At 39.6% G+C, this 25,589-nt stretch overlaps 1 protein-coding gene across 6 annotated transcripts in view; it reads right to left on the bottom strand.

The window, feature by feature from the left end:
• wdpcp (WD repeat containing planar cell polarity effector) overlaps window positions 1–25,589 on the bottom strand; it is a 222,074-nt gene that overhangs the window by 24,552 nt on the left and 171,933 nt on the right. The window lies entirely within an intron of this gene.

The raw sequence follows: 25,589 nt of genomic DNA, 5'->3' as shown, positions 1-25,589 counted from the left end.
TCATAGGCGTCATGGGGAGGAGAGAGATCAAGGCCTAAGGATACCACCGAGGCCGAGAGAGCAGAATCCGGGCGATCAATCTCTATCTCATCGTCCCCAGCCCCTTGGGGGGACTGGGGGGGAGATGACAACACAGTCTCTGGTGGCGGCACCGCCTCAAGAGCAGGAGCTATCTGTAGTCGAGCTTCTTTGGAGGCCGAAGCCTGGACTGCTCGAGCCAGGCGAGTGGTTTGTCTACCCCGTTCCGGTGTCGAGGTCGGGGGAAAAAGCTGCTGACGAGATGAACGATGAGAAGCAGCAGGTCGAGGAGATGGGACCCTGACCACTGTCTGAGTGGAGTGGTGGGGTGAGTCCTGTAACTCGCCGTCCGAGAGTTGGTGAGGAGAAGGCTGGCGAGGTCGCTGAGCGGGAGCGATCGGAGAAGACCTTCTAGAAGAAGTTGCCGAAGAAGGGACGTCCATCTTGGAGGAGGCAGAAGAGGAAGAGCGTTGGGTTGCCCTCTTCTTAGCGAGCGGTTGTTTTGATGGAACTCTCAGGGATTTACCCGGCGTGGGAGGGATCATTGCTGAGTCGGATTGGGTTCGACGAGCTTCCTCATGAGCCCTTTTAAAGGCGATCTTCATCGCGGAGGTCGATGGAGGAGCCCCGAGCTGGGATCGAGCCGAGGAAACGGAAGCCACCGAGCTCGACGTCGAGGAAGGACCGACCCGACCAGAACGTGTCAACACCGTGGCCGTGGTGAGGGTGCACGGTGGTTTAGCGGCCTTGGACGACCTGGAGGCTCTGGACGCCTTAGACGAGACCGAAGGGGCTTTAGCCGCTGAAGACGACATCGATTCCGGATTAAGCGGCGACTTCGTGCCCGAAGTCGACGGAGCGGGTTCGGGAGCGAGCGATTTTTCGTAGAGCGCCGCTCTAAGCCTCGCGGCTCTATTTTTTCGAGCCTGAGCCGTTAGGGCCAGGCAGAGACGGCAGGTACCGACGACATGTGCTTCTCCGAGGCAGTAGAGGCACTTGGCGTGGCCGTCGGAATCAGGAATTTTAGCGGCACACTGAGTGCAGCGCTTGAAGCGAGTCGTAGACATGAGAATCCGAAGTGAACCTTGCGGCGGAAAAAAAGGAACTGAGGAGGAGACGCCGAGGGCTGCCTTATATGCCCTCCGGGGACGGAGGGGCGTGGCTACCGCCAAAATTCAAACTTCAGCTTGGGAAGAGTTTCCGTTGGGACCTGCGCAGGTTAAAAATAGATATATTTGGCTAGAGTTTAAAAAATGTGCCGGTTCCGACTTACAAACAAATTTAACTTAAGAACAAATCTACAGAACTTACCTTGTTCGTAACTTAGGGACTGCCTATAGTCAGAATGAAGCAAGATACATTGAGAACGGATGCTTCCAGGCTTCCCTCTTCAATTGGATGATCACTGCTAGTCTGGCTGGAAAAACCAGCCACTTATTCCCACAAGACATTTATCACAAATGTTCACCCAAATTGGCCTGCGGGGCATTCTGAGTAGACCTTTGCAATGTGCTTTTGTGTGTTGTAGTCTGTATGGTCTATGCTTCTAATTCTGCACAATCTGGTGGTTTACATAGGTAACAGGGAGAGAGGAAGCCCTTTAAAATGCTGAAGCAACCATTTAATCAGAAATCTTCACGCTGACTTTTGAAAAATTCAATACACTCAATAAATGTTACACCCTTGAAGATAAACTAAAAGAGTTCTGTGGGGTTTTGGTGCTTTAGGAGTTGCAAATGCATCCTAATGAACTACTAAGTCAGATTCTAATCACTGCCCGTTCAAAGACAAAAACAGCAACAACAAAAAACCCCTCACTAAAGTGGGATAATCGGAGATATACTACAAGGTGGTAAGCAATGTAAAATAGAGGATTAGAGTTATAGCCTGAAGTTAGAAACTTGTTTAGGTTCTTTTCCAATAAGACATTATATACATGTAATGCTAACTATGACAGGGAATCAGAATACGGAGGAATTCCTATTTCCTATAACAAAATGTCCTTGATCTAGATGAGCTTGCCAAGGTGAGCATTGAGAATCCCAGGGGGCACACTGACGCAATGGTGAATAGAGGTTGTCGGGATTTGGATTCTATTTCGACTTACTTGGAGGGCATAATATGTGTAAAATTACAAAAAGATTTGCCTAGTCGGAGATAAAACCTCATCTAAAAGGAGCTTTGTAGGCCTTTTCATAAACCTCAAAATATTTATACATGTATGTCAGAACTAAATACTAAATTCTTTCCTCCCAAAATGCATGGCACATGCGAATGAGAAACAGAGAAACTTTCAATGTGATTAATTTCAAATTAAACTTTTGGATTTGCCACATTCAAGAGATGTAAAACAAGTTGCACAAAAGGATCTCAGAGTGCATGTTGATTCAAAACAGTCTGTGTTATGCCCAGTTGTATTTGCCTCCAGGTAGATATCATAGAATTATAGAAAATCATAGAATGATTTCTCATGATAAGAAGTTTACAGGATGCACCTTGACAGCACACATGTTTAATAAAAGCTTTTGATGGGCAACAATCAAATAGAATAATTTCATTGTCATTGTACAACTAAATTCAATGTTTTCCCAAGCACACATCATAAAGCAACCCACCCATTCCTCCACACTCCCACCACCACCACCACCACCACACAGCCCCCAATGACACATCAACATGGAACCATGGAGTTCAATATACTGTAGTTAAAGCTCTAGGATAAAAGCGGTCTCTCGGTCTGTTCGTCCTTCCCTTTGTCACGCTGTACCGTGTGCCCGATGGTAATAATTTTAAAAAATGCTGGGTGAGATGGATTCTTAAGAATGCTTTCTTAAGGCTGTGGGACCTATAAAGATCTTCTAAAGAGTTGCTTTCTGTTCTTACCTCTCTATCAACATTAAACTATGAGGGCAGATATATTTCTAAAAAGGCTAGATTATCTCTGGTGAGTGAGGAGCAAATGCACCATGGCAAAATAGATTTCAGTTCCACCTTCTGGCCCTGAAGCATTATTTATCCCTTTCTAAGCCTCTTCTTGGTCCATCTGTACAGGCAAGACAGCATGGGATTTCTTTAGAAATCTTTGTCAGCCTAGGGAGTGCAAAATAAATTCGAGAATGGAGGTTTTTGGAACTATGAAATTTGCATCCATTTCCAGCATTTCCATTTGGTCCTGGTAAAGGCATTGTCACAATGTGGATTTTTACCTAAACCCAGTTTGTATTCAAATTAGACTTACTGAATCAATGGAGTTGATTTTCCAAATTCAGTAAGGATTTACCTTACTATTAAATGGATTTAGGGCACCTTGCTACTCATGGGACATCTACTTTTTTATTTCTTTGAAAATTTAACATGACAATTAAGCTGATGAGAACTGTACTGTAATCTTGGTGTGGGTGGATAATAAGAACATGCCACTTAACAGATTTTAAATATGAACAAATTGCTCCAACAGGCTATAATATTGAGTTTCTGTAGATTAAGTAGGTGAACTCGTCAACAACAATTAGCCTCGGTTGTCAGTGGAGGAGCCAGGTGAGAAAGTGGTGGGATTGGTCTGAGCTAAGATTCAGATTGAGATTGCATTCCTCTCCTCTAGGTCAAAAAAGCCATGAACAAAGACAAAAAATACAGAAAACTCAAGGACAATCTAGTTCATTGTTCTCCTAGTGCATATATAAAGCATCCATGAGAGATCACTATTTATTCTCTGTTTAAAGATTGTTATGGGAATCTACCAATATCCAAGGTAATTTAGTCTAGTGCTTAAGCTAGTTCATGTAGAAACTAAGCACCTGCATTGTATTTTTGCCCATTGGTTACAACTGTTTCCTTCTGGGAAGTCTCCAGGAACTAGAAACAGATTACCCATGGATTGATACTACTCTATAGACCGCCATTTTGAGTAACACAATTCTATTCCATTGTCAAAAACTTTTATTATCTGAAAATTTCTCTTAAGGTTTAGATGTAATCTTGTAATCAGGGCCATCTTAACAGCATTATATAGGCCCTTGGGCAAAGCAATGCACTATGCAACCTCTCACAGGAATAAAAATCTTAATTATTGATAAATTAAACTTATAATTATTGGTATCACATAGTAAGTCTACAGTTTCTTTTTCCCCACATCACTTTCTTACACCTCTTCTAAACTTTCACCACACAAATAGAATTTGAGAAACTCAAACAGCCAAGGCTCTGCTTCTGATAACAAAAATGCTCACTGTCAACAACGGTTGTTCCCGTTACAATATTCTGCCTCTATATCGCAAGCAATAAAAACAGTACAGTAGAGTCTCACTTATCCAAGCCTCTGGATAATCCAAGCCATTTTTATAGTCAATGTTTTCAATATACCGTGATATTTTGGTGCTAAATTCGTAAATACAGTAATTACAACATAACATTACTGTGTATTGAACTACTTTATCTGTCAACTTTGTTGTATAACATGATGTTTTGGTGCTTAATTTGTAAAATCATAACCTAATTTGATGTTTAATAGGCTTTTCCTTAATCCCTCCTTATTATCCAAGTTATTCGCTTATCCAAGCTTCTGCCAGCCCGTTTAGCTTGGATAAGTGAGACTCTACTGTAATAGCCTCTCACGAGTGCAGATATGGATACTCAAGCGATCAAGTTGTATTTTTAATACTTCTATCAAGTTAGTGGGAGATATGAACGTCAAGGTGGATGATTGGGAAATCACTGTTACATCTGGGTCTGTCCATAGATCAGCATGGGGCCTCTACCGTGTTTCCCCGAAAATAAGACAGTGTCTTATATTAAGTTTTGCTCCCAAAGATGTGCTAGGTCTTATTTTCAGGGGAGGTCTTATTTTTCCATGAAGAAGAATTCACATTTACTGTTTTAAAAAAATGAACATTTATTATATACTGTACAGTAGCTGTCATCACAAACCAACATAACCAGACAAACTGAATCCTTCAAGAATTTCTTGTTACTACCTTTATTTCCATGTACAACTGGTATGTATATTTACTAATCCTGCATGCTCTGGTGTTCTGTTTGGCAGGCATGCTTCCAAACAAAATCTTTGCTAGGTCTTACTTTCAGGGGAGGCCTTATAATTTAGCAATTCAGCAAAACTTCTACTAGGTCTTATTTTTCGGGGATGTCTTATTTTCAGGGAAACATGTTCAAGGCCTTCCAGACAATTGCCCAGTGTGCCTACCAGTGTTTGTAATATGATACACTTAAGAACTTCCTATTTGGAAAAAAGACCCCTTCCTGGGACCAAAATGGACTAGAAGAGCCTAAAAGCATGGCAGAAATGACCTCCACAACTCTAAGAGGGCATTGCAGAGCAAGAAATGCAGTCCCTCCCCCCAGTAGGGTCTGTCATTCAGGCCCTCAAGGTTTCCTGGGTGTTTAATGTTGTCCCCAGTCTCCTACAACTGTCCACTCCTACTTGAAAGGACCAAATGGTTGCAGACTTTAAAAACTGGACAGACAAGTGTTGTAGATATTCTAGTATGCATGCATGCTTACATGTGTACATACAACTTTTCACTATTCTTGAAGCTTGCATTCTCATGTGAGTTGAAACCTTCTTTGAAGTGCCGTCTTTACTGCAGGTGAGACTTAGGTCAACCAGACAGCCAGAGAGGGAGGGAGGCCTTTTCAGGTGTGGTGCCCTTATTGTGGAATGCTCTCCCCGAGGAGTCATGCTTGGCGCCAACTCAATTAACTTTGAAGAACCAGGCTGAATTTTTTTTATTTGCTCAGTCATTTTAAAAAGCGCTGTTGGCTGTTTATCTGCCCGGCACTGAGGTTTTTTATGTGCTGTATTTTAAATTTTTAATTGCCGCAAAACACCATGGAGTTGCATATAAATATAAAGGCGTTTTACTAAAAATAAGATGGGAAAAAATGTTGTGATGACGACAACAGGGGACAGTCATATTAAAATGTGTACATGCATATATGGAAGCAAGAATGTGACGAGTTCACAGTCTGTGACTAGACATTGGGAAACCTAATGTCTAGCTATGAAGCTTTGTGGCTCAGATCTAGGCTATCTGGCAGTCTACTATAAGACTGCCCAAATCTTGAGGTCATCTTCTCTTGGTCCCACCAGTCACAAACCTGATTGTTAGTGTCTTGGTGGTTGCCCCTGGACTCCAGGACTCCCTTCTCAGGGAAATCAGAATGGTAGACAGGCAGGATAAATAAATACATAGATTGAACTATCCCTTAACCAAAATGCTTGGGACCATAGGTATTTGGATTTTGCATTTCCCCTCCAGATTTTGGAATATTTGAATATCACACATAATGAGAAAACTTGGAGCAGACCCAAGTCTAAACATGAAATTTATTTATGCTTCATATACTCCTTACCACATAGCCTGTATATAGTTTTATACACAATATTTGTAATAATATTGTGCATGAAACAAAGTTTGTGTGCACTGAATCACCAGAAAGCAAAGGTGTTACCATCTCAGCCACCCATGTGGAGAATTTTTGATTTTGGAATATTTCAGAGTTTGGAATTCTCGATAAGATATGCTCAAGCTGTAATAGCAATAATAATAACAGTGGTGTCTTATTTATGGGTCATTTTTATTCCGTGACAACCAATTAAGAATAATCTGTGTTTTAACATCATGTATCATCAACAGTTTTGGGGCCAACGAGATGGCCATGAAAGCATTATCCAGCCATTGTTAAGCCTTTTCCAAGTTTCATTAGCCTTTAGGGGAGTTCACTGTGTCCTTTCTGAAGCAGAATCAGAATGTATTCTGTTTTTCACATGTTATGATTGGTAAAGTTTGTACAAATTACTAATTCAACCTGATTCGGCCTAATACAAGTAAACTATATTTTTATATTTTAACTAATTTTTGTTGAAGGTGGAGGTAATCTAAAAATATATATAATGTGCAACTTTAATATATGGGTATACCAGTTACAGACAGTCCCTAAGTTGGATTGCTGATCGACAGGTTGGCAGTTCGATTCTGGGGAGAGGGGGTGAACTCCCATCTGTTAGCTCCAGCTCCTCATGTGGGGACATGAGAGACGCCTCCCACAGGATGGTAAAACATCAAACATTTGGGTATCCCTGGGCAATGTTCTTACAGCTAGCCAATTCTCTCACACTAGAAGCGACTTGCAGTTTCTTAAGTTGCCCCTGACATGAATGAATGAATATATATATATATACAGACAGAGAGAGAGAGAGAGAGAGAGAGAGAGAGAGAGAGCGCACTAGCTAGCTATGGATAGCATAGGAAAGGGTTAACACCCCTGTGGTGTTCATTTCTCTCAATTTCTGTTGTTTCACCCCTGTTCTTAACTATGAGTCATTTTAAGTCAGATGTTTGTAACTCAGGGACTGCCTGTACTGTACTAAAATAAAGGAGTGAAGTGTTTATCTACAGCCATCATGATCCCTAATTTCTCATTTTACAACATTCATCATACTAAAACCTTATAATAGTTATTTTATGTATGCTGAATGTCTTCTAAGAACTCGATAAGCCAAGAGCTTAATTTGGAGTTTGGCTGAAGGCTAAATCAACAATACTATTTTTAGCCAAAGAACTGGCGAAAGACTTTGAGGTGTTTTGTGTTGGAAGAAGTGACACTGATTTGAAAAGGCTTTTTCTTCTATTGTGTCCCTTTTAAACAAGTAAATAAAACAACTTAAGGGAATGTTCCCAGTAATGGTGCGAAGTGCAGATGGCCCCTTGGTGGAAAAAAAGTTAATAGCGAACAAGAGTTTGATATGCCAAACTTAAGCCAGGTGGAACAAATACATTTCAGGCTGACATGCTGTTTTGCTTTAATGCACATTCCATAATGATGCAGGCAAGCCTTGAGACTCTTGTATGAAAGTTTGAGGCTACTGTGTGCAATTTACAGGATTTTTTTTGGAATGCAAATTCAACAAGCAGCAGACATAACTGATAGCTGAAAGATTATCTTGACTCATGCTGACCTCTTATATATCTATATGTACATACCTCACAATTTTCCCTTAATAACAAAGCTTTTAACTGAAAGGCAGAACTTTAAAGTTACGGCTCTCCTTTAAGAGCAGCATGAAAGGCTGGACTGACAAGATGTGCCTGGCCAAATTTTTAATGGCCCAGTGCACACATTTAGCTGACAAGTAACTGAAATCTGACCCAGATGCTCACCCTTTCTTGTCACTTCAAAACTGATGTGGGCTTAACCATCTGACGTCTACAGGTGTTCACATTCCCCAGATAAGGTTGTCAGGATGTGGTCAGGCCCAAAGGGACCTACGGACCGCACAGGTGACTCCAGGGACTCCCCCTTGCCCACCTGCGCCCCCCAAGGCTTTTGCCAAGAGAGGAAAACAAATGCTACCTCTTTAAAAACTAAAAGCAGTTTTCCTTGCATCACCACTCCTGAGGAAAAAAAAAGATGAAAATGCTATATCTCCATAGAAAGCAAACAGTATTGTCATTTCTGCCAATAATATATATCAATATTTCACTGCATGGCATAATCTAAGATGTACAAAATATGTCGTATAAATGTCAATTTCTACAACATCTTCTCTGAAGGTTTTTTTTGCCAATTTGAGGACATAGGTTGATCATAACACAGGATATTATGATACACAGGATCTTCTCTACGGATCATCAAAAGCAATTGTATAAGTAATGATGATGAAAGAAAGAATGAGTAGCAAAATCTACATTAGGAGACTAGTTCTGGTTTATTTATTTTAATTACTGGAAAATAAAGTGAAAAAAACTACCCTGAGACTAAAAAAAGGACAAAAATGTGCATCAAATACAATTATGATTAACAATTTGAATTCCAATTTCTAATAACAAAAAGGAGAATGTGGTCCTGAAATGGATACAAATGGCTTTCTGGTGATATGCTATGATTTTTAAATTTTAAGCTGGTATATTTTAAATTCAGATCTGCAATCAGCAATTTTAGTTAGTAAAAACCTCTTGGTTTGCAGTTCCATCCCAGACCACTAGATGCCATACCTAGCCTCTCCTAAGCAGGGGGAGAAGCTGGGAGGCAAAACTGGGAGATTCAGTTCTCAACTGGGTCTTTGAGCATCTCTCCAGGGTCTCATATTCTCCAAACAATTTAGGAGATAATAAAGGAGAAGACTAGGGTGCATCTACACTGTAGAATTAACACAATTTGACACCACTTTAACTGCTATGGCTCAATGCTATGGAATTATGAGAGTTGTAATTTTACAAAGTATTTTAGCCTTCTCTGCCAGAGTGCTGGTGCCTCAACAAACTACATCTCTCTAGATTGCATAGGGTGGACTTATAGCAATTAAAGTGATGCCAGACTGTATTAATTCTACAGTGTAGATATATCCCAAGCATACTCCTGCCTGCTAGGAAGGAGAGGAAGGAAACAGGAAGTTTGGGAGCAGGGCGAGAAAAAAAGCAGAGGAAAAAGCATGGGGCACTAAGGGATTTTTAACCATGCAAAACTAGCTGGCCATTTAGTTAGAACACAATAAAATAATCCATTAATCTGCCTCCTGCAAACTGAGGACCATATAACCACATCCATGAGTTTAACCATTTAATCATCTATAAAAATAATAATAATAATAATAAAACTTTATTTATACCCCGCCACCATCTCCCCAACGGGGACTCGGGGCGGCTCACATGGGGCCATGCCCAAGACAATACAATAGACAAAATATAAAAACAACATATCAGAATGACCATTTCAAAGCCAATAGAGTCCAAAAATGGGTACTGTTCCATTATCCAGGCAGAGGCCATGAGCTAGAGAGAGAAGGACAGTTCATTTTATGCAGGTGGAGGGTGGGGTGAAGGAGTTAGACCTTTTGCCCATTTTCCCATTATCCCCCCCCCCCCAACCTAATCCCTGTCATGGAAACAATGCTCGTTTATGATATGGGAAGGGGGGAGGGGGAATAACCAGCAAAAACAGGGGAAATGGTTTTCCTCCATCAACTCCCTCCCTATAAAATTGACTATCCTCTCTCTATTGCCCCCTATTGACCTTCGCCCAGATAATGGAACAGTGCCCAAAAATGGAATGGTAATTCTTTAAGGAATGTTCTCTCAACCATATTTGATCATTGGAGAAACTGTCTTTAAGGTTGAACTGGATATGACAAAGGCCCCTTCTACATCGCCATATAAAATCCAGATTATCTGTTTTGAACTGGATTTTATGGCAGTGTAGCCTCATATAATCCAGTTCAAAGCAAATGATGTGGATTATCTGCTTTGATAATCTGGATTATATGGCAGTGTAGAAGGGGTCTAAGAAGGCATCTAACCCAACAATACAACCTTCAATGTACATATGTCAATTATTCTAGGTAGGGCATAATAGAAATGACCATAACATAATTGTGAATGTATTGACAATGAAATTTGATTATGCGGGGTTTTTTTTAGCATCTCCTCCAAAAGATAAATGATGTTTCTGAACTTTCTCCCAATAGAACTAAAACAGGCTGGCCCTAAAATGCTTCACTGTGCTCAGAAGAGGATTCTGGAAGACTGACTATTCTTTTAGACCTTTGGGGTGCAGGCATGAAGGCTCCACTACAGAAGGGTCACATATAGCCTATGGACCACCTCTGCTTTATGCCAATGTCACAGAAAGGCTATTTAGAAGCCCTCTGATCCAGCTGCCTCACACTTCCCCTCCCTAACTTCTTACCTTTGCACTATCTCCCATGTACTGATTTAGGACTTTCCATTACAGCTGTTCTCTTGCTGACTTTCTTGATGATCTTTATTATATGGCAATGTGGAAGGGGCCTTAGATGTACTGCATTTTCCCTACTGCACCCTCTGCTCCATTACCCCAAGTTGAGTACTGAGAACCTTTTGGGAGAAGACTGAGGCAAAGAAGGTGTTGATCAGTTCTACCTTTTCTCTGACCCCACCACCTGTATGCAGTGGCCCACTAACTTGTTCTTTTGTTATGGACATAATCAAAGAAGCCCTTTTGTATTATTTTAACCTCTCTAAGCATGCTTGAGTTCATTCTGCACTTGGCTTTTCTAACTTTCTTTCTACATATGCTGGCTATTCCTCTGAATTCCTCTTTGGTGATTTCTCCCTTTTTCCTTTTCCTCTACATGTCCCTTTTAAATCTAGGCTTCGTTGAAAGTACCTTATACATCCATTCTGATTACTTTAGACACCTTCTCTTTCTCCTCCTCATTGGAATTATCTGAACTTGTGTGTCACATATCTCGCATTTCCAAAAATCTCATTCATCATGGACTCCTTTCTCTTTTAGTATTCCTGACCATGGGAATCAAACTCAGTTTCCTCGCAAGTTCACTGAAATCAGCTTTCTTAAAGTCTAGAGTCCATGTCTGATTATGACTTACATTCCCTGGCGTATAGTATCTTCTGGTCACTCTTGCCTAAGAACCCACCACTTCCAGGTTGTCACTGTACTGGAGCATGGCCATGCAGCCCAAAAAACTCATAACAGTCCAGTAATTCTGGCCATGAAAGACTTCGTCAACACAGGTTGTCACTGTTGGTTAGGTTCATATCTAAAATACACCGTTCCCTTATTGCTTCTTCCACCTTCTGGACCATGAAATTGTCTGCAAGGCCAATGAAGAACTTGTTGGACCTGATATTCTTGGCAGAATTTGTATTTCACAAATATCGGAATAGTTTAAATTTCCCATTACTACTTCATCTCTCCTTTCTGAATGTGTGGTATGTGTTCTAGGAAGGTATCGTCCAACTCCTCTTTGCCTTGGAGGTCTGTAGTAGACTCCCACAATTATGTCTTTGTTATTTCTTTCCTCTTTAATTTTTACACAGATACTATCAACCTGACTTCCAGGATTTACATCATGGATTCCCTCAGAAATGTAAACATCCTTGATATTATGCACTGCTACTCCTCTTCCTGGCTTGCAAACAGGGGAACAGATCCATGTTAACCATGATTAACATCAATATATATTACTTTAAGTGATAATTACCTATTCACAAGGGGGAAGAACTACACTCTTGATGCTGGCTCCTTATTTGTAAGACATACTTTTAAGGCCTGCAGCATCACCCTGGACTGGATATGTAAGCATTTGTATAGTTTACTAAGAATTTTAAAAAGTAGAGAACATATTGATTTTAAATAAACATGCATGCAGTATGTGCAGTATATTAAGGGTAATGGAGGATATGCATGTTTAAAAAAACCCCTAGCAGCTGCCTTTCAGTGTTTGTCAGAAAAATGCTACATCACAGAAGGCAACAGAGATGCCTCTTCTAAATATACCTTCAGGGGAGTAGACATAAAAGAGCTTTGAGTATCAGAACTTGACTGGCTTTAAACACACTCTGTAACCATGACTGACAGTTTGTAATTTACAAAAAGGTGTGTGGCTACTAAAGTCAGTGAAGCAGATATAAACATTGGCTTTTCTGTTATATACTTATGGCCCACTTCTTGTTCCAATGCTTTGTTGCACAGACATGCCAGTGCCTAATATTATTTTCCGTGGGTGCAATGCCCAAAGCCTTTAAAGTGAACATGGATAAACGGAATTTCCAAGACAGGTGGGAGTCCAATAACCTTCTTTTCTACTCAAAGCATGTCTCATTAAATATAACTTCTTCCAGATGTCTTAGAGGCTATTGGAGGTAACACATAAGGAAGCCACATATAAGCTCACTTATGTACATCACCTGCTAAGTTTGTTTCTAAGCATGAACAGTAAAGAAGGGTATTTGAGGCCTTATTTCACCCTCTCAAAAGTTTTTTTTTAAACCAGAGTGAATTTCCAACCATTTCCAGTTCCATTTACACATGTGTAAATATGTGTGTGTGTGTGTGTGTGTGTGTGTGTGTGTGTGTGTGTGACACAGTAGAACTCAAGAGGTAAAGAAACCTGATGCCTGAATTTTTACTCCATATCTATAGCCTTACCTGAATTAATAGCTAAATGACTCCTTTATGAAATAAAAGGAGCTGAGAAGAGGACAGCTAAGCAGAAAGAGACAATGTATAAAAGGTAGAGATTTGCAAAATTTGTAAAAATTGATATATGTGTTTTACTCTGATGCAGACACATTTATGGTGGATAGCAGCAAGTAGTCAGAATATACTTTTTTGGAATTATTATTATTACTATTATGTTTCTTTATCCCCTGCTTTTTCTTTCCACAAGGAGACTCAAATGCTGTGGTTGCAGTCTTGAGCAATGTGTATACCTGGCTTCTATTAGTGGTGTGCATTCAGGTAAAAGCTTGTCCCGTTTCGTTTCTGGCTTTCGTTGCAGGGCCTGATCCGTTTTTGGAAAGCCTCCTAAAATTGGGAGGGTTGTTTTTGATTGTTTTCTTTGGGGCCCTCAAAATCGGCCCATTATTTGGGGGGGGGGGCTTCCCACCCACTGGCTCCCCTTCCTGAGGCATTCGGCTGGCTGGAAAGTACTGTGCTTTTTCTCTTCTTCCTCCTCCCTCCCTCCCTCATGCCCGCAATGCCCCGGATTAACTCACAGGAGTCATGGCCAGGCAGCCCCACATCCAGACCTCAGCAAGCAAGCAGGAAGGAACTACCGCCTCTCCCTCCTTTCAACTCCGACAGTGTGGTGGGCAGAGGGGCCTGTGCGTGTGGTGACGATGCAGGCACTTGGCTGTAGGCAGGCCTGCCTGCATGCCCCACACCACACACATATTCTCCCTGGAAAGAAAGTGTGTGTGTGGTGGGGCACAGGCAGGACTGGAAAGAGCACACTCAGTGCCTGCCTGCAGCCAAGTGCTGATACAGCTACACACCCACACACATACACCTGGAAAGGAGGGAGGGGAGGTGGTTCCTTCCGCCCTGATGATAAGGTCCAGATGTGGGGCTGCCGTGAGTGAATGTGGGGAATTGTGGGTGCAATGGAGGGAGGAGAAGAAAGAGAAGAGGAGCGCGCACATGAAATTTCGGCTCCACATGAAAGGCTTTCGTGTTGAGCTAAGTTTCATGTGGGGAGGGGGGCTTTTTGTTTTGTGCTGCCAAATAAACGGAAGACATGGAAGAAACGGTAAGAACAAATTGCACACACTTGTCTAGCTTCTAATATGAGACGTTATTTTTATTCAATTCTATTGTATTGTTTTATACCATAGACGTTATCAGTAGTTAAGACTCTGAAATCAGCAAGGAAATTTAAAATAAATAAATCCTAACCTTGATGTTTTGATATATGCTGTAGTATTTAAATATGATACAATGCTCATGTTCAACATCGGTTTAAGGTAAGTGATGAAAGGCTTTCTGGAACTGTGTTGAGTGACATTTGTATCGTGCAGATATGGTGTTTGCAGAACAATCTACTCTACAGAATAGACTTGCCTTTTATTCTGACTGAAGAATAAGACAGGTGACTATGTAAACATGGGGCATGCATTTGGCAAGGAAACACTTATATTTAAATGCTCTGCTCTGTGTAATATTTGCTTTTATAGGTTTTTTCACATGAAAAATAAAAAATAGAGTTGTTAAGTGCCCAAATCCTCCTTTGATCCAGATGTATTCAGTGATGGGAGAAATACAACCCTGTGCATGTGCAGACACATTTTGTTTTTATTGGTATGGTTGCCCCAGTTAACGGATTAATCAGAAACATTTATTTTAAACAATGGGATAAATTGAAACAGTCCCCCTCTCTAATGAGCACCAAACCTTATAAAGAAAATGTGTTTTTAAAGTGTATATGGTGATAGTAACACAGAAAAGTTAGAAATGATATTTCTGCTCTTACAACATAGAAATAGAATACTTTAAGTGCAAACAACACTTGTCCATTCCCTACAATAAACCTGTTTTTCCCCTCAAAATACGATTTCTACCGAAATGTGTGCCTCAGTCAGCAACCAGACTTGCAGACTGTGTTCATCTTCCAATGACTAGTTACAAAACAAGATACATTCAATTCAAAATATGGAATGAAGAAAAGAAAGTACCATGACAAACAGACTTCTTTTAACACTTGAGACAGCACCTTTTCTAAGCCTGTACTAAACATAGCTTTCCACAATCCTTCATGCTTTTTCAGCACATCATGTGAACAGAATGTGAGTTTGTACTAAGTTTCGACTATCACTTCTTTCTTTTGTGATTAGATTTCTATCGGGAGGTAGCCAAAAAAGATGGGCCAGAATCAAGAAATCAATAAATGGGTAGGATCACTGGTTGTGTTTAAGGAAAAGATGGAAAATTGAGTAATAAAGAAAACAAAAGGATGTCCACTGATTACAACATTTGAATGCTGGAAAAAATGGCAAAGTAAATTTCCAGTAAACAAAATAGCCATGCCCACTATAGGATTATTAGATAACAAAACTGATCAGCTATACGTGATAAAAATATGAAACAAAGTGAAATAGATTGGAATCCTCTTAAAATCTGATGGAACAATAAAAGATTTGGAGGCGTTAAAAGACAAATCAGGACAAAGTAACGTTATTATGTCATGGAATGACACAGAGGATCACAGAATGGAAGAGAAAGGAAAGCCCAGAAGCAGATCTAGACCAAATTTTAAAATGGAAAATAGAGAAGGAGAAAGTTATTGTAGGATATGTTGATAGGAAAATACAGTAATAGAAAAAAATATAATTGGACACATATACTGATTGAGGTATCAAATAAGGAATTAAATAGTAATGAGATGGACATCAAAAATTGGATAAATAGAGTTTAAAAAATTAAACACCTAAGGATTAAGGAAACACAACAGTAAATTCCGACAAAATGGTATGAACCCCACATCAACTAGCCCTTATTACAAAAAGTACATCAAAACTATGTTGGCATAAATGTGGAGAAATAGGAACCTTTAAACAGATGTGGCGGGACTGTGATAAGATGATAATAATAATAATAATAATAATAATAATAATAATAATACATGAGATGGAGGAAATATTAGGGATAAAAATAGAGATAAATAAAAAAATACCCTGAAAATAGAAAGCAAAAGTGGGGATAAAGAATGGCCTGAAAATTACAAAAATATATGATAGAAGCCGCACAAGCAACGGTTGCCCGGGGGTGCAAAGAGCACAAAATATGGGAAATAAAAAATCTGTATGAATACTTAGCAGATTATATGATGCAGGATTATATTGTGGAAAAGAGAATTAGATATACAGATGGATATTCCAAGGAGAACTGGAACTCAAAATGAAAAAAGGAAAGGAAAATATAAGGAACTGAATCAGACCATCTTCATGATTGAACAAATATCATAATATTTAAAAGAGAGATACAATTGTTCCCGGAGGGAAGGGGGTGAGAGGGAGAGGGAGGGAGAAAAACAGATAGATATATGTAGTAGACAATTATAGAAACTGAAAGGCTAAGAATACATGTCAGACCAGAATTATGAGTCAATATGTGAGATTTTTTTTCTTGATTTTTTCATTTCTTTTCTGTAATGTGAATGTGTAATGTTATATTATATCTATACAATCTAATTTTGGAAAGTAAAAAAATTCTACTAGGAGATTGAGACAGCTATGTTTCTGTCCATTTCCTACAATTCAACTTCTTCATATTTACTCCTCCTCTGAAATTAGTTCTTGATCTGCTTCTAGAATTTGTAAAGCTCTGACCTGATACAGTAGTTATTTTTTTAGATCAACAGTGAATAAATGTTCTATTTGAAACATTCAGTAAAAATAAAGATAAAATATCCCCCTTAACTATTAATGTGCAGGAAAGCACTACCTAAAACTTCACCAATTTTCATGCCTAAGAAAACAGCTCCTCTTGAAATTCCTCAGCTGACATATCACGTCTGTGATGTGTTACACCTTGTCACATCACATTATATCTCAGAGAGTAAACAGAAGAAAGGTTATAAACTTAGTGTGCATACCAACTGCTAACAAGTACATGTTTTTGCCAACTTCGGTCTAATGAGTGCACTCAGGTGTAACAATGCAGGGGATCAAATGACATGTGGCTGAAATTCTCCACACTTTTGCTTCTGAGTGAGCACCATTTCTTTTGTAAGTGAAGCACAACTGGAACCTATATTTACTTACTGTACTTACCATTATTATTATTATTATTATTATTATTATTAGTAGTAGTAGTAACACAATGTATATGAAAATTACTGTTATTCACACCAGGGAAATTTTTGGCTGTTATGTGTGTTCTATGATGTTTTATTGCAAAAATCGAGAAAACAACTCTGCGGATAACTCCTTAAAATAAATCATGTTTGTTAACTGGCTCGAGCCAGCAGTAGTTAAAAACTTATCTACCTACTGAGACTATTCTTGTTCTTAGTGGGCTTACACTGTAGTTCAGTCAGTAGCTAAACAGAACATCAGTGTTAATTCTTGTTGGATTTAAGTGTACCTTCTTGAAACTGGAAATTCATAGTGATAGAATTTTGATTAGGCTAAGCATGTGGACGAGGAAACATATTTTGGGCAACCAAATGCCCTATAATATGATTATCTGTAGCTGCTAGTATTATTTTATCCTTCCTAGATTATCCAGAACAGTGGTTCTTAATCTTTTCTTTACCAGGACAACTTTGTGTTGCTGTGGATCCCCAATACAAAAATCAAGATTTAAAATCCTAAAGGGAAGCACATATTCATTGAAAGTTGTTCATCAGAACCCCTTTTGTACTCCTCAAAGAGTAAAAACCCCAACAACCCCTCATGTCAATGGCAAATGGCACCTCCAAATATCTGAGCAAGAAACTATAGATATTTTACCATGTTTTCAGGCCTCCGCCTTGTTTTGCTCTGACCGTCACTTCAAGAAGACCAAATAGATGTATATATATGCCTAATACAGAAAGTTGTGGGTGTAAATAGGACTACTGAGGAAATCAGCCCATCATTTCCCCCCTTCCTTCCGTCCTTCCTTCCTTCCTTCCTTCCTTCCTTCCTTCCTTCCTTCCTTCCTTCCTTCCTTCCTTCCTTCCTTCCTTCCTTCCTTCCTTCCAAAACAGACATTTTGATACACATGTCATCATAACATATAAAGATAATACAGCTTCTTTTTAAAAGGATGGAGGTCCACAATTTGACTTTGAACTACGCAGCATTTATTGGGCTGTCTTGTCGCAACATGAATCCCTTTGGGGTGAAAGCAATTCATTTGAAGGTTAAAATAAATTCATCTTGCTGTGATGCAGTGTAATTTGTTGGAAGCTGGTCTTGGAAAACATCCTTTTTTTGCATAGACTGAAAGAGTTAATACAGTAATGTCTCAATGGTGAGTTATTCGAGGCCTTTAATAATGATGGCATTTTTAAATGGTCAGTTTCAAATTACACAAAATGTCCAGATTTTGATTATCTCAAGGCAGAAATACAGTGGGCTCTTGGTATTGGCAGAGGATGGTGGAATTCATGCAGGGAGAATCTGTGGATATGGAGACTGACTAGCTATATTTTATCATGTGTGTGTATGAGATGTAAGGATGATAATTTTATTTTTTACCCATCTCTCCTGGCGGCTTGAGGCGGGCCACAACACAGTCAGTATAGCATCCACTGGTTTAAGATATTCATGCTTAACACGTCCCAAGCACTAAGAGATTTAAGAATTTGTCTAATAAGACCAAGAGTTTAAATCTGTGTTGGCAAAAACTATCAGACTGCATAAACCTAAAGTGGAGCTAAAGAAAGGGTGTGGACACTTGCCTCCAAAATACTCTCCTCTATCACTGCCTCAGAGATCTTTGGATCTTTACCCACTTTATCTAGCTTGTTCAATGTCCTTCCATACTTTCTAGCAATCTGTTTAGAATACAGATTGATTATATATTTTGGGAGCTAGCAAGCCAGCTGAGAAGATCCTCAGCACCGCTTGTTTGCGGTCCCCAGAATTTGGAACAATGGCATGTACTTAATACCACATTTACTCAAGTCTAATGCTTACCTTTTTGGCTAAATTACATTGCCAAAATTGGGGTGTGCGTTAGATATGATGGTGCATTAGAATTGCACAAATAAACCCTGAAATCCAAAGATGCAGCCTCAGGGCTCTGTGGCACCTAAAGGAGGAGGAGGAGCACCTGGCTGGTGATTGAGTCATTTCTACCGCATTGCCGCAGATCCTGCCTCCTGGACAGCTCTTAGGATCTCTTGCCCTTCCCTCCCTGGTTCCTCACCCTATTTATGAATATTCTTCATAGGTTAAAACATTCTATCTCATTTTCCAGGGATTCCATTACACTTTATATGATAAAGAAGAAAAGCAGGGCTATGCAAATGATATCTGGCCCAGTTCTCAAAAGCTCCAGTTAAATCACATGGGGTAAAAACATATCCACAGTGCCAACACTGTATGCCCATATTCTTTTTTTCCTATTGAATTAACCTCTAAGGATTAGGAGGTAAACATATATCTAATGTTTTTCAAAATGAGCTTTGCCCCCCACTAATCTAATCCTAAATGTGACGCCATCTGAGTTTTGCCATTCCATGAGGTTAGGTCTGGGCTGTTGTAGTTTGTCACGGGTTGCTTGTTGTTTGCTTTTGCTTGACCCGTCTGAAAACAGTGACTCTGTGGTTAGGGTTGACTTTTTCTTTTTGCTTATTAGAGATTGTATCCCTTCAAGTGGTGTGTCATGGAAAAGTCTCAAATGAATCATTCTTAGAACCACAAGAAAAAGCGAAGCCAAAGTATCTGAAAATTGCCCAAAACAGTTGCTGCTAGAATGCACTGCCATTTTAGGAACTGTTGCTGTTTTTAAAAGGGAGGCTTGAGGTCTGGCATTTTTCTCCTCCCTTCTGGAATTCAGGAAATGGAATAGCAATAAGTAATCCTTATTATAGACTAGGTATAGGAAATCCTGTTTCACAGACTGTAATGCTTGTACGGGGTCAGTGGCCAAACTGCTGGGGAATATAGGCCAAAACATCTTAACATTTCCAACTTCTGATTGGTTACTTGGGCATTCAAAAAAGTTATTGATGGAATCTCTAAAACTCTTGAACAGACCTAGTTATAATGGAATAAGAGGAAAGGTATATATAACAGGGCTTTCTCTGTGGCAGCACTTCAACTATGGTACTTTCAATCCAAAGAAATTAGGCTGGCTCCATTTGTTTTGAGTTTCGAAGGAGCCCACACAGCACTGTTCTGCGTAGGATGGTGGGCACTAAGAAATACAACTGTCTGTCCCTGTTGCTTTCTTTTACCATTCACACTAAGCAAATTAAACCCTTACACTGGTGGCATAATCATAATAAAACAGCCTGAACATTTTCTATGTGCCATCCTGGTGTTTGATTGCAGCAGTATTACAGCAGACGAAGCTCTTGTTGCCAGCCTTCCAAATAAACAGGACCTCCAGGACACGTAAACTACAATTGCCTCACCAAAATGCAAGGCTGAGTATCTGCAAAATACTTATAATTGACACATCGGGGATGTTCCTATTTCCCTGGAAGACAACAACATGATCCAAGTATTCTTACCATGATTTTCGTAACTGTGCCCCACTGTAGCCTTAAGTGACTAGGACAGAGAAAGAGCTCACTGAAACCAACCGTTTTCTAGAGAGGCTTGAAATATAATAATAAAATTTGCTCACTTTCCCAAGAAAATGAAGGTTTGAAATACCCTTGAATCCATTCGCTCTATTGAGATCAAAGGAATGGCATTACAAGTATTCTAGGACATAGCATTAAAAAGTGTGGAAAAGAAAAGAGTTGTCCTAAAGCTGCTAACATCAGCTACAGATTGGGTAATCCCTTTAAACTATCAGTTTGTGACAAAGGAAAAATGTTCATTGTCATCTCAGCCAAGGAAGCAGCTGAAATTTGCAAAGCTCTTGATATCCTAATTATCTTGGATACATCATTAGAAATGTACTTCAAAACCAAGGGGAAATGGAATTGTGTTTCAATAAGAAGAAGAAATAACAAACAAGGCAAAGTAGATCCAGGTAAGCAATGGTGTGGAAATAGATTTGCCATCTTTTTTTCCCCCTGCCCTTTCTGCTAATGCTAGTTTGGATCAGTATGAAAAGGGATCTTGCAGTCCCTTTGAGACTGAGAGAAAGGAGTTGGTAACATAAGTTTTCACAGGGTAAGGACCTCATCACATTGATGAGCTCCAGTTTTCCGATTCGTCAGCCTCTGTGGCAAATCAGAGGGCAGCAGGGCAATCACAGTGCCCACTTCATTGCCAGCTGACGCTTCCCCATAACACTTGGGGAAGCGTCCCCACAGTAGCCCCTTTGTTCCAAATGAAACAAGGGGAGGCTCCCGTGTTGACAGCATAGAGTCCTATGACACTTCTGCTCCAGTTGAGCTACAGAGCCCCACCGGAAGTGACGCTACGTCATATGACGGGTGACGCGTGGCTCTGTGGGTCAACTAGGGCAGAAGCATCCCAGGACACTGAATTTCCATTGTGTGATGAGATCCTAAGTCTACTTCATTAGATGCAAATGTCGTAAATGGAATTTCCCAAGCTATGACTCACTTCACTGCTCCTTCAACTTTCCAACCTCGTCTGCATTTCCAGGGCTTGGAAAGATTAAGGCAGCGGTTCTCAACCCATGGGTCCCCAGGTGTTTTGACCTACAACTCCCAGAAATCCCAGCCAGTTTACCAGCTGTTAGGATTTCTGGGAGTTGAAGGCTAAAACATCTGAGGACCCACAAATTGAGAACTACTGGGTTAAAGGATGGAGGAGGGAATTCTTACTAGTGCCTATTCTCCTTTTGCCTTTTTTCTTTTTCATACCCTGTCCTTCCATTCCCTCTTATCACCTTATTCCTTTATTTTCACTCTCATTTCCCCTTTCTTTCCCTCTTTCTCCCATTCCTCCATATTTGACAATACCTCTGCTTCCTGGCATTCCTCCCTTTTTCCTCCCCCATTTTCCCCTTCTATTGAGGGACTTTTCTCTTGCCAGATTCCTCTCAATTGAAGTCTATCCTTCCGCTTGAACTCTTGAAACCAGTTTCCCCCCTCACTTCCCCTTTTTATTTGATTAGCACAGCCTCACCCTTCTTCCTCCCCCCTCCAGGCCTTCCTCTATTTTCCTCTGCTTCCTCCTCTTTTTTCTCTCCTCTCCATGTTTGCACCCATTTGTCCTACTCTATCTTATATCCTCAAGTCAACATGTCATGTTTGCCTTTTTGCTTCCCAGTTTAATCTAGTCTTACCTCTAGCACAGTGGTTCTCAACCTGTGGGTCCCCAGGTGTTTTGGCCTACAACTCCCAGAAACCCCAGCCAGTTTACCAGCTGTTAGGATGCCTGGGAGTTGAAGGCCTGGGGACCCACAGGTTGAGAACCACTGCTTCAGCGCCAACATTTGTGGGAAGAGAGCTTACCATAATGGTTGTTGGTTCATCTATGTTCCCCCAAACTCCCCTTAAGAACTCAATTCCCAGCATAATAGCCAAATAGGTAACCTGTTACAGTATGAATGGAATTTGAAGTTCATTAACCGTTTAAACATTGGGGGGAGGGGGTGCTTTTCCCCCTGGACCTAGCTACTATTTTTGAATGCACCTCATGGACAATATTGTCCGTTTGTAAAGTCATATGCCAACACTCTAATGACACTTTAATGAAGTACTTACTACCAGACTATCTTAATTTTTATTTATTGCATTTGTATGCCGCCTTTCTTCCAGAATGGGACCAAAGGTGGCTTCCAAAAAAAGTTTAAAAACTTATAATAAAAAAGTAAAACAATTTAAGGCACATAAAACTATATAAACATTTAAAAATAAAGGGTATTGCTTTGACTATGATGCTATATTTAATCTGCAAATAAAAAACAACTAGAATACTATCAGACTGACACCGCAGCCTATAACAAACTAAGCAATGCTGCCTTTTCTGTTGAACCCACAATATGTCTCGATTCACTGTTGTTGTTATTATACAATTTTCTTGTTTAATTATGTTAAACCAATTGTCTCTTCCTGCTGTAACATGAGCCTTGATTCAAAATACCTTCTCAATAAAAGAATAGTAGAACAACCATCCAGTTCTGTTTGGCATAACCTATAATGCTTGATATTGCTTTATTTTATTATGGAATTTGTTACCATTTGCTATATTGATGACGGCCACCAACTTTAGAAGGAAATTAAAACAATACATAGCACAAACTAGGTTTACAAATAATGATGGCTACATCTTATTTACAGTATCAAGTGCCTTTGGTTATAACCAGCACAGCTGTTTTGTTCTTCAGCTTGTCCTAAAAAAAGCTGTCCCTTTTTTGTTTTTCCTGTTCTCATGGATGATGGGAGAAAGTCAGCTCCTATGGGAATCTAATCATATGTGTCAAGAAGGGATTTAAATAGAAGTGTTCCTTGATTAGGAAGGTACTATGTGAACCTTCTCTTGGACTACAACCCACTCATGCATTTTAATTGAGGGAAGTCTCATGGGAGTCCCTTATGAATAAATATGATTAACTGCACAGGTGACAGAGAAGACTATTCGGCCTATGGCAGTCAGTTTTTTGTTTTAGGGTGGTAAACTGATCACCCAGTGCATTTGGTAGAAACAAGAATTGCAGTTTTATTTGTCCTCAACACTGAATTGATTTGGGAGAGCGTAAAAAAAATGAAGTCTGTTTATGGCATGCTAGATAAATAATAATAAAAAAACTTTATTTATATACCACCCTATCTCCCCTAGAGGACTCAAGGCGGTTTGCAACAAGGCAAAACATTTAATTGTCAAAAGAAGACCATACAACAATAGAGAAGATATTTCTCTGTAAACATAAAAATAAGAAAGAGGTTGGTAAATAATAATAATAATAATAATAATAATAATAATAATTGTTGCTGCCATTATTAGCAGTATTAGTAGTGGTAGTAGTACCGGCCTTTCTTTAAGACTATTACAACAATAAGGTTTGTTGTTGAAGAAAAAGAAGAAGGCAGCCACAATTCCAGTAAACAGTAGACCCTGTTCTGCCATAAACGGAATAATAGAATCATAGAATAGAGTTGGAAGAGACCACGTGGGCTATCCAGCCCCCTGCCATGCAGGAAAAACACAAAATACCCCCGACAGGTGGCAATCCAGCCTCTGTTTAAAAGCTTGCAAGGAAGGAGCTTCCACCACACTCCAAGGCAGAGAACAGCTTGTACGGTCAGGAAGTTCTTCCTAATGTTCAGGTGGAATTTCCTCTCCTGCTCCAAGTCCTAGTTTCCAGGGCAGCAGAAAACAAGTCTGCTCCCTCTTCATTTCACATATTTATACATGGCTATCATGTCTTCTCTCAACCCTCTCTTTTGCAGGCTAAACATACCCAGTTTTTTGAGATGTTCCTCATAGGGATTCATGGTCTCCAGACCTTTGATCATTTTAGTTGCCCTCCTCTGGACACCTTACACCTTGACAATATCGCTTTTAAACTGTAATGCTCAGAACTGGACACAGTATTCCAGGTAAGAGGAAGAGGATGAATGCTATTTTTAAAAGCTCTATCCCCAAAGAGGAGAAGTGGGAAAAGCTGATGACAGATTATAAAGCTCTAGCCAAGAATATGTAAAAGAAAGACTGAAGAATACAGATAATCTCAAATTACTCTCATTTTTTCATTTCCCCTGTCCTGAACTAGTCAGCTTACTCTGCCTACTCATACCTAAAATTCTTTAGTTTCAAAACATTAAGAAAATCCTACACTTACTACTCATTCTTACACTTTGCCATCATTGCAACTTGGGAATGCATAGAATTATAGTGACTAAGTGCAACCAATACTCTGCAAGAAGAGAACTTGAATCCCACAATGTGTACAAATTGTGGACATTTTTCTTACTGTGCACAGTTTATTTGGCAGTTTTGATACCAGCCTGTATAGTAGTTAAAGCTAGAATGTTCAATTTAAAAATTAACGATCTGTACAGCTTCTCATGAAACTTCTTCAATGTGCATGTATCTGTTTCTGTAAATTTCATAGTTTCTTTAGAAGCCAGAAGGACTAGAAATAAATCAATAAATTAAAATAAATTCATAATTAAATAATTCATAATTAAATAATAAATTAACTTGCTGCTTGTTGCTTTCTCTGTATTAAAACATTTTCCATTTTAAAATAATTGAAGTAGACAATACAATATTTTAAACTTAACATTTCAAGTCCTTTAATTCTTGCATAAAACAGAAATTACATTTTCCCTCACCAATCTATATATATAAAAGAGTGATGGCATCACGGCAACCCACAAAACAACAAAAGTACAAGCCCCCCAACCTCGAAATTTGACAACAGAACCCCTCACCCACGCCTCAGGGTTGATACAACAAAAAGAAAAGAAAAATAAAGTCCTAATTAGAGGGAAAGCAATAATATTTTTTATCCAATTGCTGCCAGCTTAGAGGGCTAATCTCTGCCCACTTGGTTGCCTAGCAACCAATTCAGCCAAAGGACAGCCAGTGTTCAGTTAGGGGACAGGCAAATTTAGGCCTCACTTAGGCTTCTTCCACAGATTATCTAATTTGCACTGGATTATATGGCAGTGTAGACTCAAGGCCCTTCCACACAGCTATATAACCCATTTATAATCTTATATTATCTGCTTTGCACTGGATTAT

Source organism: Anolis carolinensis, chromosome 1 (genome assembly GCF_035594765.1).
Source record: "Anolis carolinensis isolate JA03-04 chromosome 1, rAnoCar3.1.pri, whole genome shotgun sequence".
NCBI classification, from domain to species: Eukaryota; Metazoa; Chordata; class Lepidosauria; order Squamata; family Dactyloidae; genus Anolis; species Anolis carolinensis.
The sequence above is the reverse complement of the archived record's forward strand: the minus strand, read 5'-3'. Positions and strand labels throughout refer to the sequence as shown.